Source organism: Oncorhynchus keta, chromosome 29, assembly GCF_023373465.1.
Source record: "Oncorhynchus keta strain PuntledgeMale-10-30-2019 chromosome 29, Oket_V2, whole genome shotgun sequence".
NCBI classification, from domain to species: domain Eukaryota; kingdom Metazoa; phylum Chordata; class Actinopteri; order Salmoniformes; family Salmonidae; genus Oncorhynchus; species Oncorhynchus keta.
The window spans coordinates 1107816-1126574 of NC_068449.1; positions in this window are offsets into that span (position 1 = coordinate 1107816).

An 18759-nucleotide genomic window follows, 5' to 3' on the forward strand; every position below is an offset into this window, starting at 1 on the left:
TATGAAGGACTTATATTCTCGATGACAGTCATTGTTTTTGTATTTCACATGCTTTAGTATCACCAATTAGGCTCTAAAACTATTAAAAGCACATGCCAACCAATCACATTTCGGAAGAACTCAATTAATACCATGGCTCTCTAAAGAGAGGTTGCAAAAATAAAAAAAAACATAGAATTCTCAAGTGACTTCAATCGTTCAACAGAACACATTCAAATAGAAACGTCGTCTGTTATGGTAATATCTCTTACTGAGTCTATTAACTGAACGAGAGGAGAAGAGAAGAGCATAGCTGAGTGAGAGGATGACTCCACACATACCTTCTCCTCTTGGTAGTTGTCACGGTGAGACAGATTATAATGAGCCTGCCTTGTCATTGAACTGCCTGGTTTAGCAGTGTCTGAAATGGTGCCATATGCCAAAAGTGCACTACTTTTGACCAGGGCCCATAGGGAATAGGGTGCTAAGTAGTGCACTAGATAGGGAATAGGGTGCCATTTGGGACGCACATGGTGGCACACTGCAACAAGGCTAGGTAGGAAGTCACCAAATGGATCAGAACCAGTCTGTCTGAAGTCACTAGAACCAGTCTGTCTGAAGTCACTAGAACCAGTCTATCTGAAGTCACTAGAACCAGTCTATCTGAGGTCACTAGAACCAGTCTATCTGAAGGCACTAGATGGAACAGACCCAGTCTGTCTGAAGTCACTAGAACCAGTCTGTCTGAAGTCACCAGAACCAGTATATCTGAAGTCACTAGAACCAGTCTATGGTTCTCCGGTGGATAGTCAGTCTAGGGTTCTCCAGTGGAATGTCAGTCTAGGGTTCCCCTTTGGATAGTCAGTCTAGGGTTCTCCAGGCAGTGGATAGTCAGTCTAGGGTTCTCCAGTGGATAGTCAGTCTAGGGTTCTCCAGTGGAATGTCAGTCTAGAGTTCTCCAGTGGATAGTCAGTCTAGGGTTCTCCAGGCAGTGGATAGTCAGTCTAGGGTTCTCCAGTGGATAGTCAGTCTAGGGTTCTGCAGTGAATAGTCAGTCTCAACTCAATAGCATAATATTCCCATTTCAAAAACAGATTTCCCATGTCATTATGGACTATGGTATTAGTTTCAGGATACAGTACAGTAGCATGATATACTACAGTACCCATAATGCTCTGTAAATACAGCCTACACCTTGTAGATGTGTAAAGGATATAATACACCACATAGACCAGGGCTCTCCGACCCTGTTCCTGGAGAGATACCTACTGTAGGTTTACATCTATCTAGTCCAGGGCTCTCTGACCCTGTTCCTGGAGAGATACCTACTGTAGGTTTACATCTATCTAGTCCATGGCTCTCTGACCCTGTTCCTGGAGAGATACCTACTGTAGGTTTACATTTATCTAGTCCAGGGCTCTCCAACCCTGTACCTGGAGAGATACCTACTGTAGGTTTACATCTATCTAGTCCAGGGCTCTCCAACCCTGTTCCTGGAGAGATACCTACTGTAGGTTTACATCTATCTAGTCCAGGGCTCTCCAACCCTGTTCCTGGAGAGATACCTACTGTAGGTTTACATCTATCTAGTCCAGGGCTCTCCAACCCTGTTCCTGGAGAGATACCTACTGTAGGTTTACATCTATCTCGTCCAGGGCTCTCCAACCCTGTTCCTGGAGAGATACCTACTGTAGGTTTACATCTATCTAGTCCAGGGCTCTCCAACCCTGTTCCTGGAGAGATACCTACTGTAGGTTTACATCTATCTAGTCCAGGGCTCTCCAACCCTGTTCCTGGAGAGATACCTACTGTAGGTTTACATCTATCTAGTCCAGGGCTCTCCAACCCTGTTCCTGGAGAGATACCTACTGTAGGTTGACATCTATCTAGTCCAGTGCTCTCCAACCCTGTTCCTGGAGAGATACCTACTGTAGGTTTACATTTATATAGTCCAGGGCCCTCCAACCCTGTTCCTGGAGAGATACCTACTGTAGGTTTACATCTATCTAGTCCAGTGCTCTCCAACCCTGTTCCTGGAGAGATACCTACTGTAGGTTGACATCTATCTAGTCCAGGGGTCTCCAACCCTGTTCCTGGAGAGATACCTACTGTAGGTTTACATCTATCTAGTCCAGGGCTCTCCAACCCTGTTCCTGGAGAGATACCTACTGTAGGTTTACATTTATCTAGTCCAGTGCTCTCCAACCCTGTTCCTGGAGAGATACCTACTGTAGGTTTACATCTATCTAGTCCAGGGCTCTCCAACCCTGTTCCTGGAGAGATACCTACTGTAGGTTTACATCTATCTAGTCCAGGGCTCTCCAACCCTGTTCCTGGAGAGATACCTACTGTAGGTTTACATCTATCTAGTCCAGGGCTCTCCAACCCTGTTCCTGGAGAGATACCTACTGTAGGTTTACATCTATCTAGTCCAGGGCTCTCCAACCCTGTTCCTGGAGAGATACCTACTGTAGGTTTACATCTATCTAGTCCAGGGCTCTCCAACCCTGTTCCTGGAGAGATACCTACTGTAGGTTTACATCTATCTCGTCCAGGGCTCTCCAACCCTGTTCCTGGAGAGATACCTACTGTAGGTTTACATGTATCTAGTCCAGGGCTCTCCAACCCTGTTCCTGGAGAGATACCTACTGTAGGTTTACATCTATCTAGTCCAGTGCTCTCCAACCCTGTTCCTGGAGAGATACCTACTGTAGGTTTACATCTATCTAGTCCAGTGCTCTCCAACCCTGTTCCTGGAGAGATACCTACTGTAGGTTTACATCTATCTAGTCCAGTGCTCTCCAACCCTGTTCCTGGAGAGATACCTACTGTAGGTTTACATTTATATAGTCCAGGGCCCTCCAACCCTGTTCCTGGAGAGATACCTACTGTAGGTTTACATCTATCTAGTCCAGTGCTCTCCAACCCTGTTCCTGGAGAGATACCTACTGTAGGTTTACATCTATCTAGTCCAGGGCTCTCCAACCCTGTTCCTGGAGAGATACCTACTGTAGGTTTACATCTATCTAGTCCAGGGCTCTCCAACCCTGTTCCTGGAGAGATACCTACTGTAGGTTTACATTGATCTAGTCCAGTGCTCTCCAACCCTGTTCCTGGAGAGATACCTACTGTAGGTTTACATCTATCTAGTCCAGGGCTCTCCAACCCTGTTCCTGGAGAGATACCTACTGTAGGTTTACATCTATCTAGTCCAGGGCTCTCCAACCCTGTTCCTGGAGAGATACCTACTGTAGGTTGACATCTATCTAGTCCAGGGCTCTGCAACCCTGTTCCTGGAGAGATACCTACTGTAGGTTGACATCTATCTAGTCCAGGGCTCTCCAACCCTGTTCCCGGAGAGATACCTACTGTAGGTTGACATCTATCTAGTCCAGGGCTCTCCAACCCTGTTCCTGGAGAGATACCTACTGTAGGTTTACATTTATCTAGTCCAGGGCTCTCCAACCCTGTTCCTGGAGAGATACCTACTGTAGGTTGACATCTATCTAGTCCAGGGCTCTCCAACCCTGTTCCTGGAGAGATACCTACTGTATGTTTACATCTATCTAGTCCAGGACTCTCCAACCCTGTTCCTGGAGAGATACCTACTGTAGGTTGACATCTATCTAGTCCAGGGCTCTCCAACCCTGTTCCTGGAGAGATACCTACTGTAGGTTTACATCTATCTAGTCCAGGGCTCTCCAACCCTGTTCCTGGAGAGATACCTACTGTAGGTTTACATCTATCTAGTCCAGGGCTCTCCAACCCTGTTCCTGGAGAGATACCTACTGTAGGTTTACATCTATCTAGTCCAGGGCTCTCCAACCCTGTTCCTGGAGAGATACCTACTGTAGGTTTACATGTATCTAGTCCAGTGCTCTCCAACCCTGTTCCTGGAGAGATACCTACTGTAGGTTGACATTTATCTAGTCCAGGGGTCTCCAACCCTGTTCCTGGAGAGATACCTACTGTAGGTTTACATCTATCTAGTCCAGGGCTCTCCAACCCTGTTCCTGGAGAGATACCTACTGTAGGTTTACATTTATCTAGTCCAGGGCTCTCCAACCCTGTTCCTGGAGAGATACCTACTGTAGGTTTACATCTATCTAGTCCAGGGCTCTCCAACACTGTTCCTGGAGAGATACCTACTGTAGGTTGACATTTATCTAGTCCAGGGGTCTCCAACCCTGTTCCTGGAGAGATACCTACTGTAGGTTTACATCTATCTAGTCCAGGGCTCTCCAACCCTGTTCCTGGAGAGATACCTACTGTAGGTTTACATCTATCTAGTCCAGGGCTCTCCAACCCTGTTCCTGGAGAGATACCTACTGTAGGTTTACATCTATCTAGTCCAGGGCTCTCCAACCCTGTTCCTGGAGAGATACCTACTGTAGGTTTACATTTATCTAGTCCAGGGCTCTCCAACCCTGTTCCTGGAGAGATACCTACTGTATGTTTACATCTATCTAGTCCAGGGCTCTCCAACCCTGTTCCTGGAGAGATACCTACTGTAGGTTTACATTTATCTAGTCCAGTGCTCTCCAACCCTGTTCCTGGAGAGATACCTACTGTAGGTTTACATCTATCTAGTCCAGTGCTCTCCAACCCTGTTCCTGGAGAGATACCTACTGTAGGTTTACATCTATCTAGTCCAGGGCTCTCCAACCCTGTTCCTGGAGAGATACCTACTGTAGGTTTACATCTATCTAGTCCAGGGCTCTCCAACCCTGTTCCTGGAGAGATACCTACTGTAGGTTTACATTTATCTAGTCCAGGGCTCTCCAACCCTGTTCCTGGAGAGATACCTACTGTAGGTTTACATCTATCTAGTCCAGGGCTCTCCAACACTGTTCCTGGAGAGATACCTACTGTAGGTTGACATTTATCTAGTCCAGGGTCTCCAACCCTGTTCCTGGAGAGATACCTACTGTAGGTTTACATCTATCTAGTCCAGGGCTCTCCAACCCTGTTCCTGGAGAGATACCTACTGTAGGTTTACATCTATCTAGTCCAGGGCTCTCCAACCCTGTTCCTGGAGAGATACCTACTGTAGGTTTACATCTATCTAGTCCAGGGCTCTCCAACCCTGTTCCTGGAGAGATACCTACTGTAGGTTTACATTTATCTAGTCCAGGGCTCTCCAACCCTGTTCCTGGAGAGATACCTACTGTATGTTTACATCTATCTAGTCCAGGGCTCTCCAACCCTGTTCCTGGAGAGATACCTACTGTAGGTTTACATTTATCTAGTCCAGTGCTCTCCAACCCTGTTCCTGGAGAGATACCTACTGTAGGTTTACATCTATCTAGTCCAGTGCTCTCCAACCCTGTTCCTGGAGAGATACCTACTGTAGGTTTACATCTATCTAGTCCAGGGCTCTCCAACCCTGTTCCTGGAGAGATACCTACTGTAGGTTTACATCTATCTAGTCCAGGGCTCTCCAACCCTGTTCCTGGAGAGATACCTACTGTAGGTTTATATTTATCTAGTCCAGGACTCCCCAACCCTGTTCCTGGAGAGATACCTACTGTAGGTTTACATGTATCTAGTCCAGGACTCTCCAACCCTGTTCCTGGAGAGATACCTACTGTAGGTTTACATCTATCTAGTCCAGGGCTCTCCAACCCTGTTCCTGGAGAGATACCTACTGTAGGTTTACATCTATCTAGTCCAGGGCTCTCCAACCCTGTTCCTGGAGAGATACCTACTGTAGGTTTACATCTATCTAGTCCAGGGCTCTCCAACCCTGTTCCTGGAGAGATACCTACTGTAGGTTTACATTTATCTAGTCCAGGGCTCTCCAACCCTGTTCCTGGAGAGATACCTACTGTAGGTTTACATGTATCCAGTCCAGGGCTCTCCAACCCTGTTCCTGGAGAGATACCTACTGTAGGTTTACATCTATCTAGTCCAGGACTCTCCAATCCTGTTCCTGGAGAGATACCTACTGTAGGTTGACATCTATCTAGTCCAGGGCTCTCCAACCCTGTTCCTGGAGAGATACCTACTGTAGGTTTACATCTATCTAGTCCAGGGCTCTCCAACCCTGTTCCTGGAGAGATACCTACTGTAGGTTGACATCTATCTAGTCCAGGGCTCTCCAACCCTGTTCCTGGAGAGATACCTACTGTAGGTTTACATCTATCTAGTCCAGGGCTCTCCAACCCTGTTCCTGGAGAGATACCTACTGTAGGTTTACATCTATCTAGTCCAGGGCTCTCCAACCCTGTTCCTGGAGAGATACCTACTGTAGGTTTACATCTATCTAGTCCAGGGCTCTCCAACCCTGTTCCTGGAGAGATACCTACTGTAGGTTTACATCTATCTAGTCCAGGGCTCTCCAACCCTGTTCCTGGAGAGATACCTACTGTAGGTTGACATCTATCTAGTCCAGGGCTCTGCAACCCTGTTCCTGGAGAGATACCTACTGTAGGTTTACATTTATCTAGTCCAGGGCTCTCCAACCCTGTTCCTGGAGAGATACCTACTGTAGGTTGACATCTATCTAGTCCAGGGCTCTCCAACCCTGTTCCTGGAGAGATACCTACTGTATGTTTACATCTATCTAGTCCAGGACTCTCCAACCCTGTTCCTGGAGAGATACCTACTGTAGGTTGACATCTATCTAGTCCAGGGGTCTCCAACCCTGTTCCTGGAGAGATACCTACTGTAGGTTTACATTTATCTAGTCCAGGGCTCTCCAACCCTGTTCCTGGAGAGATACCTACTGTAGGTTTACATCTATCTAGTCCAGGGCTCTCTAACCCTGTTCCTGGAGAGATACCTACTATAGGTTTACATCTATCTAGTCCAGGGCTCTCCAACCCTGTTCCTGGAGAGATACCTACTGTAGGTTTACATTTATCTAGTCCAGGGCTCTCCAACCCTGTTCCTGGAGAGATACCTACTGTAGGTTTACATGTATCCAGTCCAGGGCTCTCCAACCCTGTTCCTGGAGAGATACCTACTGTAGGTTTACATCTATCTAGTCCAGGACTCTCCAATCCTGTTCCTGGAGAGATACCTACTGTAGGTTGACATCTATCTAGTCCAGGGCTCTCCAACCCTGTTCCTGGAGAGATACCTACTGTAGGTTTACATCTATCTAGTCCAGGGGTCTCCAACCCTGTTCCTGGAGAGATACCTACTGTAGGTTGACATCTTTCTAGTCCAGGGCTCTCCAACCCTGTTCCTGGAGAGATACCTACTGTAGGTTTACATTTATCTAGTCCAGTGCTCTCCAACCCTTTTCCTGGAGAGATACCTACTGTAGGTTTACATCTATCTAGTCCAGGGCTCTCCAACCCTGTTCCTGGAGAGATACCTACTGTAGGTTTACATCTATCTAGTCCAGGGCTCTCCAACCCTGTTCCTGGAGAGATACCTACTGTAGGTTTACATCTATCTAGTCCAGGGCTCTCCAACCCTGTTCCTGGAGAGATACCTACTGTAGGTTGACATCTATCTAGTCCAGGGCTCTGCAACCCTGTTCCTGGAGAGATACCTACTGTAGGTTTACATTTATCTAGTCCAGGGCTCTCCAACCCTGTTCCTGGAGAGATACCTACTGTAGGTTGACATCTATCTAGTCCAGGGCTCTCCAACCCTGTTCCTGGAGAGATACCTACTGTATGTTTACATCTATCTAGTCCAGGACTCTCCAACCCTGTTCCTGGAGAGATACCTACTGTAGGTTGACATCTATCTAGTCCAGGGTCTCCAACCCTGTTCCTGGAGAGATACCTACTGTAGGTTTACATTTATCTAGTCCAGGGCTCTCCAACCCTGTTCCTGGAGAGATACCTACTGTAGGTTTACATTTATCTAGTCCAGTGCTCTCCAACCCTTTTCCTGGAGAGATACCTACTGTAGGTTTACATCTATCTAGTCCAGGGCTCTCCAACCCTGTTCCTGGAGAGATACCTACTGTAGGTTTACATCTATCTAGTCCAGGGCTCTCCAACCCTGTTCCTGGAGAGATACCTACTGTAGGTTTACATCTATCTAGTCCAGGGCTCTCCAACCCTGTTCCTGGAGAGATACCTACTGTAGGTTGACATCTATCTAGTCCAGGGCTCTGCAACCCTGTTCCTGGAGAGATACCTACTGTAGGTTTACATTTATCTAGTCCAGGGCTCTCCAACCCTGTTCCTGGAGAGATACCTACTGTAGGTTGACATCTATCTAGTCCAGGGCTCTCCAACCCTGTTCCTGGAGAGATACCTACTGTATGTTTACATCTATCTAGTCCAGGACTCTCCAACCCTGTTCCTGGAGAGATACCTACTGTAGGTTGACATCTATCTAGTCCAGGGGTCTCCAACCCTGTTCCTGGAGAGATACCTACTGTAGGTTTACATTTATCTAGTCCAGGGCTCTCCAACCCTGTTCCTGGAGAGATACCTACTGTAGGTTTACATCTATCTAGTCCAGGGCTCTCTAACCCTGTTCCTGGAGAGATACCTACTATAGGTTTACATCTATCTAGTCCAGGGCTCTCCAACCCTGTTCCTGGAGAGATACCTACTGTAGGTTTACATGTATCTAGTCCAGTGCTCTCCAACCCTGTTCCTGGAGAGATACCTACTGTATGTTTACATCTATCTAGTCCAGGACTCTCCAACCCTGTTCCTGGAGAGATACCTACTGTAGGTTGACATCTATCTAGTCCAGGGCTCTCCAACCCTGTTCCTGGAGAGATACCTACTGTAGGTTTACATCTATCTAGTCCAGGGCTCTCCAACCCTGTTCCTGGAGAGATACCTACTGTAGGTTGACATCTATCTAGTCCAGGGCTCTCCAACCCTGTTCCTGGAGAGATACCTACTGTATGTTTACATCTATCTAGTCCAGGACTCTCCAACCCTGTTCCTGGAGAGATACCTACTGTAGGTTGACATCTATCTAGTCCAGGGGTCTCCAACCCTGTTCCTGGAGAGATACCTACTGTAGGTTTACATTTATCTAGTCCAGGGCTCTCCAACCCTGTTCCTGGAGAGATACCTACTGTAGGTTTACATCTATCTAGTCCAGGGCTCTCTAACCCTGTTCCTGGAGAGATACCTACTATAGGTTTACATCTATCTAGTCCAGGGCTCTCCAACCCTGTTCCTGGAGAGATACCTACTGTAGGTTTACATTTATCTAGTCCAGGGCTCTCCAACCCTGTTCCTGGAGAGATACCTACTGTAGGTTTACATGTATCCAGTCCAGGGCTCTCCAACCCTGTTCCTGGAGAGATACCTACTGTAGGTTTACATCTATCTAGTCCAGGACTCTCCAATCCTGTTCCTGGAGAGATACCTACTGTAGGTTGACATCTATCTAGTCCAGGGCTCTCCAACCCTGTTCCTGGAGAGATACCTACTGTAGGTTTACATCTATCTAGTCCAGGGTCTCCAACCCTGTTCCTGGAGAGATACCTACTGTAGGTTGACATCTTTCTAGTCCAGGGCTCTCCAACCCTGTTCCTGGAGAGATACCTACTGTAGGTTTACATTTATCTAGTCCAGTGCTCTCCAACCCTTTTCCTGGAGAGATACCTACTGTAGGTTTACATCTATCTAGTCCAGGGCTCTCCAACCCTGTTCCTGGAGAGATACCTACTGTAGGTTTACATCTATCTAGTCCAGGGCTCTCCAACCCTGTTCCTGGAGAGATACCTACTGTAGGTTTACATCTATCTAGTCCAGGGCTCTCCAACCCTGTTCCTGGAGAGATACCTACTGTAGGTTGACATCTATCTAGTCCAGGGCTCTGCAACCCTGTTCCTGGAGAGATACCTACTGTAGGTTTACATTTATCTAGTCCAGGGCTCTCCAACCCTGTTCCTGGAGAGATACCTACTGTAGGTTGACATCTATCTAGTCCAGGGCTCTCCAACCCTGTTCCTGGAGAGATACCTACTGTATGTTTACATCTATCTAGTCCAGGACTCTCCAACCCTGTTCCTGGAGAGATACCTACTGTAGGTTGACATCTATCTAGTCCAGGGGTCTCCAACCCTGTTCCTGGAGAGATACCTACTGTAGGTTTACATTTATCTAGTCCAGGGCTCTCCAACCCTGTTCCTGGAGAGATACCTACTGTAGGTTTACATTTATCTAGTCCAGTGCTCTCCAACCCTTTTCCTGGAGAGATACCTACTGTAGGTTTACATCTATCTAGTCCAGGGCTCTCCAACCCTGTTCCTGGTGAGATACCTATTGTAGGTTTACATCTATCTAGTCCAGGGCTCTCCAACCCTGTTCCTGGAGAGATACCTACTGTAGGTTTACATCTATCTAGTCCAGGGCTCTCCAACCCTGTTCCTGGAGAGATACCTACTGTAGGTTGACATCTATCTAGTCCAGGGCTCTCCAACCCTGTTCCTGGAGAGATACCTACTGTAGGTTTACATCTATCTAGTCCAGGGCTCTCTAACCCTGTTCCTGGAGAGATACCTACTATAGGTTTACATCTATCTAGTCCAGGGCTCTCCAACCCTGTTCCTGGAGAGATACCTACTGTAGGTTTACATGTATCTAGTCCAGTGCTCTCCAACCCTGTTCCTGGAGAGATACCTACTGTATGTTTACATCTATCTAGTCCAGGACTCTCCAACCCTGTTCCTGGAGAGATACCTACTGTAGGTTGACATCTATCTAGTCCAGGGCTCTCCAACCCTGTTCCTGGAGAGATACCTACTGTAGGTTTACATTTATCTAGTCCAGGGCTCTCCAACCCTGTTCCTGGAGAGATACCTACTGTAGGTTTACATCTATCTAGTCCAGGGCTCTCCAACCCTGTTCCTGGAGAGATACCTACTATAGGTTTACATCTATCTAGTCCAGGGCTCTCCAACCCTGTTCCTGGAGAGATACCTACTGTAGGTTTACATGTATCTAGTCCAGTGCTCTCCAACCCTGTTCCTGGAGAGATACCTACTGTAGGTTGACATTTATCTAGTCCAGGGGTCTCCAACCCTGTTCCTGGAGAGATACCTACTGTAGGTTTACATCTATCTAGTCCAGGGCTCTCCAACCCTGTTCCTGGAGAGATACCTACTGTAGGTTTACATTTATCTAGTCCAGGGCTCTCCAACCCTGTTCCTGGAGAGATACCTACTGTAGGTTTACATCTATCTAGTCCAGGGCTCTCCAACACTGTTCCTGGAGAGATACCTACTGTAGGTTGACATTTATCTAGTCCAGGGGTCTCCAACCCTGTTCCTGGAGAGATACCTACTGTAGGTTTACATCTATCTAGTCCAGGGCTCTCCAACCCTGTTCCTGGAGAGATACCTACTGTAGGTTTACATCTATCTAGTCCAGGGCTCTCCAACCCTGTTCCTGGAGAGATACCTACTGTAGGTTTACATCTATCTAGTCCAGGGCTCTCCAACCCTGTTCCTGGAGAGATACCTACTGTAGGTTTACATTTATCTAGTCCAGGGCTCTCCAACCCTGTTCCTGGAGAGATACCTACTGTAGGTTTACATCTATCTAGTCCAGGGCTCTCCAACCCTGTTCCTGGAGAGATACCTACTGTAGGTTTACATTTATCTAGTCCAGTGCTCTCCAACCCTGTTCCTGGAGAGATACCTACTGTAGGTTTACATCTATCTAGTCCAGTGCTCTCCAACCCTGTTCCTGGAGAGATACCTACTGTAGGTTTACATCTATCTAGTCCAGGGCTCTCCAACCCTGTTCCTGGAGAGATACCTACTGTAGGTTTACATCTATCTAGTCCAGGGCTCTCCAACCCTGTTCCTGGAGAGATACCTACTGTAGGTTTACATTTATCTAGTCCAGGGCTCTCCAACCCTGTTCCTGGAGAGATACCTACTGTAGGTTTACATGTATCTAGTCCAGGGCTCTCCAACCCTGTTCCTGGAGAGATACCTACTGTAGGTTTACATCTATCTAGTCCAGTGCTCTCCAACCCTGTTCCTGGAGAGATTCCTACTGTAGGTTTACATCTATCTAGTCCAGGGCTCTCCAACCCTGTTCCTGGAGAGATACCTACTGTAGGTTTACATCTATCTAGTCCAGGGCTCTCCAACCCTGTTCCTGGAGAGATACCTACTGTAGGTTTACATTTATCTAGTCCAGGGCTCTCCAACCCTGTTCCTGGAGAGATACCTACTGTAGGTTTACATGTATCCAGTCCAGGGCTCTCCAACCCTGTTCCTGGAGAGATACCTACTGTAGGTTTACATCTATCTAGTCCAGGACTCTCCAATCCTGTTCCTGGAGAGATACCTACTGTAGGTTGACATCTATCTAGTCCAGGGCTCTCCAACCCTGTTCCTGGAGAGATACCTACTGTAGGTTTACATCTATCTAGTCCAGGGTCTCCAACCCTGTTCCTGGAGAGATACCTACTGTAGGTTGACATCTATCTAGTCCAGGGCTCTCCAACCCTGTTCCTGGAGAGATACCTACTGTAGGTTTACATTTATCTAGTCCAGGGCTCTCCAACCCTGTTCCTGGAGAGATACCTACTGTAGGTTTACATGTATCCAGTCCAGGGCTCTCCAACCCTGTTCCTGGAGAGATACCTACTGTAGGTTGACATCTATCTAGTCCAGGGCTCTCCAACCCTGTTCCTGGAGAGATACCTACTGTAGGTTGACATCTATCTAGTCCAGGGCTCTCCAACCCTGTTCCTGGAGAGATACCTACTGTAGGTTTACATCTATCTAGTCCAGGGGTCTCCAACCCTGTTCCTGGAGAGATACCTACTGTAGGTTGACATCTTTCTAGTCCAGGGCTCTCCAACCCTGTTCCTGGAGAGATACCTACTGTAGGTTTACATTTATCTAGTCCAGTGCTCTCCAACCCTTTTCCTGGAGAGATACCTACTGTAGGTTTACATCTATCTAGTCCAGGGCTCTCCAACCCTGTTCCTGGAGAGATACCTACTGTAGGTTTACATCTATCTAGTCCAGGGCTCTCCAACCCTGTTCCTGGAGAGATACCTACTGTAGGTTTACATCTATCTAGTCCAGGGCTCTCCAACCCTGTTCCTGGAGAGATACCTACTGTAGGTTGACATCTATCTAGTCCAGGGCTCTGCAACCCTGTTCCTGGAGAGATACCTACTGTAGGTTTACATTTATCTAGTCCAGGGCTCTCCAACCCTGTTCCTGGAGAGATACCTACTGTAGGTTGACATCTATCTAGTCCAGGGCTCTCCAACCCTGTTCCTGGAGAGATACCTACTGTATGTTTACATCTATCTAGTCCAGGACTCTCCAACCCTGTTCCTGGAGAGATACCTACTGTAGGTTGACATCTATCTAGTCCAGGGTCTCCAACCCTGTTCCTGGAGAGATACCTACTGTAGGTTTACATTTATCTAGTCCAGGGCTCTCCAACCCTGTTCCTGGAGAGATACCTACTGTAGGTTTACATCTATCTAGTCCAGGGCTCTCTAACCCTGTTCCTGGAGAGATACCTACTATAGGTTTACATCTATCTAGTCCAGGGCTCTCCAACCCTGTTCCTGGAGAGATACCTACTGTAGGTTTACATGTATCTAGTCCAGTGCTCTCCAACCCTGTTCCTGGAGAGATACCTACTGTAGGTTGACATTTATCTAGTCCAGGGGTCTCCAACCCTGTTCCTGGAGAGATACCTACTGTAGGTTTACATCTATCTAGTCCAGGGCTCTCCAACCCTGTTCCTGGAGAGATACCTACTGTAGGTTGACATCTATCTAGTCCAGGGCTCTCCAACCCTGTTCCTGGAGAGATACCTACTGTAGGTTTACATTTATCTAGTCCAGGGCTCTCCAACCCTGTTCCTGGAGAGATACCCTCCTGTAGGTTTACATCTATCTAGTCCAGGGCTCTCCAACCCTGTTCCTGGAGAGATACCTACTGTAGGTTTACATTTATCTAGTCCAGGGCTCTCCATCCCTATTCCTGGAGAGACCCACCTGTAGGTTTACATCTACAGTTGAAGTCAGAAGTTTACATACACCTTTGCCAAATACATTTAAACTCAGTTTTTCACAATTCCTGACTTTTAATTTCTGACTTGTAAAAATTCCCTGTCTTAGGTCAGTTAGGACCACCACTTTATTTAAAGAATGTGAAATGTCCGAATAATATTATTTTGCCACAACTTTGGAAGTATGCTTGGGATCATTGTCCATTTGGAAGACCCATTTGCGACCAAGCTTTAACTTCCTGACTGAAGTCTTGAGATGTTTTTTCAATATATCCAAATTATTTTCCTTCTCACGAAGCCATGTATTTTGTGAAGTGCACCAGTCCCCCTGCAGCAAAGCACCCCCACAACATGATGCTGCCACCCCCACAACATGATGTTGCCACCCCCACAACATCATGCTGCCACCCCCACAACATGATGCTGCCACCCCCACAACATGATGCTACCACTCCCACAACATGATGTTGCCACCCCCACAACATGTTGCTGCCACTCCCACAACATGATGTTGCCACCCCCACAACATGATGCTGCCACCCCCACAACATGATGCTGCCACCCCCACAACATGATGTTGCCACCCCCACAACATGATGTTGCCACCCCCACAACATGCTGCTGCCACCCCCACAACATGCTGCTGCCACCCCCACAACATGCTGCTGCCACCCCCACAACATGATGCTGCCACCCCCACAACATGATGCTGCCACCCCCACAACATGATGCTGCCACCTCCACAACATGATGCTGCCACCCCCACAACATGCTGCTGCCACCCCCACAACATGATGCTGCCACCCCCACAACATGATGCTGCCACCCCCACAACATGATGCTGCCACACCCACAACATGATGTTGCCATCCCCACAACATGATGTTGCCACCCCCACAACATGATGCCGCCACCCCCACAACATGATGCCGCCACCCCCACAACATGTTGCTGCCACCCCCACAACATGATGTTGCCACCCCCACAACATGATGTTGCCACCCCCACAACATGATGCTGCCACACCCACAACATGATGTTTCCACCCCCACAACATGATGTTGCCACCCCACAACATGATGCTGCCACCCCCACAACATGAGGCTGGCACCCCCACAACATGATGCTGCCACCCCCACAACATGATGCTGCCACCCCCACAACATGATGTTGCCACCCCCACAACATGATGGTGCCACCCCCACAACATGATGCTGCCACCCCCACAACATGAGGCTGGCACCCCCACAACATGATGCTGCCACCCCCACAACATGATGCTGCCACCCCCACAACATGATGCTGCCACCCCCACAACATGATGCTGCCACCCCCACAACATGATGCTGCCACCCCCACAACATGATGCTGCCACCCCCACAACATGATGCTGCCACCCCCACAACATGATGCTGCCACCCCCACAACATGATGCTGTCACCCCCACAACATGATGCTGCCACCCCCACAACATGATGCCACCCCCACAACATGATGCTGCCACCTCCACAACCCCCACAACATGATGCTGCCACCCCCACAACATGATGCTGCCACCCCCACAACATGTTGCCGCCACCCCCCACAACATGATGCTGCCACCCCCACAACATGATGCTGCCACCTCCACAACATGTTGCTGCCACCCCCACAACATGATGCTGCCACTCCCACAACATGATGCTGCCACCCCCACAACATGTTGCCACCCCCACAACATGATGCTGCCACTCCCACAACATGTTGCCACCCCCACAACATGATGCTGCCACCCCCACAACATGATGCTGCCACCTCCACAACATGATGCTGCCACCCCCACAACATGATGCTGCCACCCCCACAACATGTTGCTGCCACCCCCACAACATGATGCAGCCACCTCCACAACATGTTGCTGCCACCCCCACAACATGATGCTGCCACCCCCACAACATGATGCTGCCACCTCCACAACATGTTGCTGCCACCTCCACAACATGTTGCTGCCACCCCCACAACATGATGCTGCCACCCCCACAACATGATGCTGCCACCCCCACAACATGATGCTGCCACCCCACAACATGATGCTGCCACCCCCACAACATGACGCTGCCACCCCCACAACATGATGCTGCCACCCCACAACATGATGCTGCCACCCCCCACAACATGATGCTGCCACCCCCACAACATGATGCTGCCACCCCCACAACATGATGCTGCCACCTCCACAACATGTTGCTGCCACCCCCACAACATGATGCTGCCACCCCCACAACATGATGCTGCCACCCCCACAACATGAGGCTGGCACCCCCACAACATGATGCTGCCACCCCCACAACATGATGCTGCCACCCCCACAACATGATGCTGCCACCCCCACAACATGATGCTGCCACCCCCACAACATGTTGCTGCCACCCCCCACAACATGTTGCTGCCACTCCCACAACATGATGTTGCCACCCCCACAACATGATGCCGCCACCACAACATGATGCTGCCACCCCCACAACATGATGCTGCCACCCCCACAACATGATGCCGCCACCCCCACAACATGCTGCCACCCCCACAACATGATGCTGCCACCCCCACAACATGCTGCCACCCCCACAACATGATGCTGCCACCCCCGCAACATGATGCCCCCACCCCCACAACATGTTGCTGCCACCCCCACAACATGTTGCTGCCACTCCCACAACATGATGCTGCCACCCCCACAACATGTTGCCACCCCCACAACATGATGCTGCCACTCCCACAACATGATGGTGCCACCCCCACAACATGATGCTGCCACCCCCACAACATGATGCTGCCCCCCCACAACATGTTGCCACCTCCACAACATGATGCTGCCACCCCCACAACATGATGCTGCCACCCCCACAACATGATGCTGCCACCCCCACATGTTGCCGCCACCCCCACAACATGTTGCCACCCCCACAACATGATGCTGCCACCCCCACAACATGATGCTGCCACCCCCACAACATGATGCTGCCACCCCCACAACATGATGCTGCCACCCCCACAACATGATGCTGCCACCCCCACAACATGATGCCGCCACCACAACATGTTGCTGCCACCCCCACAACATGATGCTGCCACCCCCACAACATGATGCTGCCACCCCCACAACATGTTGCCGCCACTCCCACAACATGATGCTGCCACCCCCACAACATGATGCTGCCACCCCCACAACATGATGTTGCCACCCCCACAACATGATGCTGCCACCCCCACAACATGATGCTGCCACCCCCACATGTTGCCGCCACCCCCACAACATGTTGCCACCCCCACAACATGATGCTGCCACCCCCACAACGTGATGCTGCCACCCCCACAACATGATGCTGCCACCCCCACAACGTGATGCTGCCACCCCCACAACATGATGCTGCCACCCCCACAACGTGATGCTGCCACCCCACAACATGATGCTGCCACCCCCACAACATGATGCAGCCACCCCCACAACATGATGCTGCCACCCCCACAACATGATGCAGCCACCCCCACAACGTGATGCTGCCACCCCCACAACATGTTGCTGCCACCCCCACAACATGTTGCTGCCACCCCCACAACATGTTGCTGCCACCCCCACAACATGTTGCTGCCACCCCCACAACATGTTGCCGCCACCCCCATGCTTCATGGCCACCCCACAACATGTTGGCGCCACCCCACAACATGATACTGCAACTCCCACAACATGATGCAGCCACCCCCACAACATGATGCTGCTGCCACCCCCACATGTTGCCGCCACCCCCATGCTTCATGGCCTCCCCCACAACATGATGCTGCCACCCCCACATGTTGCCGCCACCCCCATGCTTCATGGCCTCCCCACAACATGATGCTGCCACCCCACATGTTGCCGCCACCCCCATGCTTCATGGCCTCCCCCACAACATGTTGCCGCCACCTCCACAACATGTTGCCGCCACCCCCATGCTTCACGGCCTCCCCACAACATGTTGCCGCCACCCCATGCTTCATGGCCTCCCCCACAACATGTTGCCGCCACCCCCATGCTTCATGGCCTCCCCCACAACATGTTGCCGCCACCTCCACAACATGTTGCCGCCACCCCCATGCTTCACGGCCTCCCCACAACATGTTGCCGCCACCCCCATGCTTCATGGCCTCCCCCACAACATGTTGCCGCCACCCCCACAACATGTTGCCGCCACCCCCATGCTTCACGGCCACCCCCACAACATGTTGCCGCCACCCCATGCTTCACGGCCTCCCCCACAACATGTTGCCGCCACCCCCATGCTTCACGGCCTCCCCACAACATGTTGCCGCCACCCCCACAACATGTTGCCGCCACCCCCATGCTTCACGGCCACCCCCACAACATGTTGCCGCCACCCCCATGCTTCATGGCCTCCCCACAACATGTTGCCGCCACCCCCATGCTTCATGGCCTCCCCCACAACATGTTGCCGCCACCCCATGCTTCATGGCCTCCCCCACAACATGTTGCCGCCACCCCCATGCTTCATGGCCTCCCCCACAACATGATGCCGCCACCCCCATGCTTCACGGCCTCCCCCACAACATGTTGCCGCCACCCCCATGCTTCACGGCCTCCCCTGTAACGGTTGTCATCGGATGAAGAAGGAGACCAAGGTGCAGCGTTCATGATTGTTAATGAAACTGAACACTGCAACAAAATAACAAAGTTGAACCAAACGAAACAGTTCTGTAAGGTGCAGAACACTAAACAGAAAACAACTACCCACAAAAACCAGGTTGGAAAAAAGGCTGCCTAAGTATGATTCCCCACCAGAGGCAACGATAGACAGCTGCCTCTAATTGG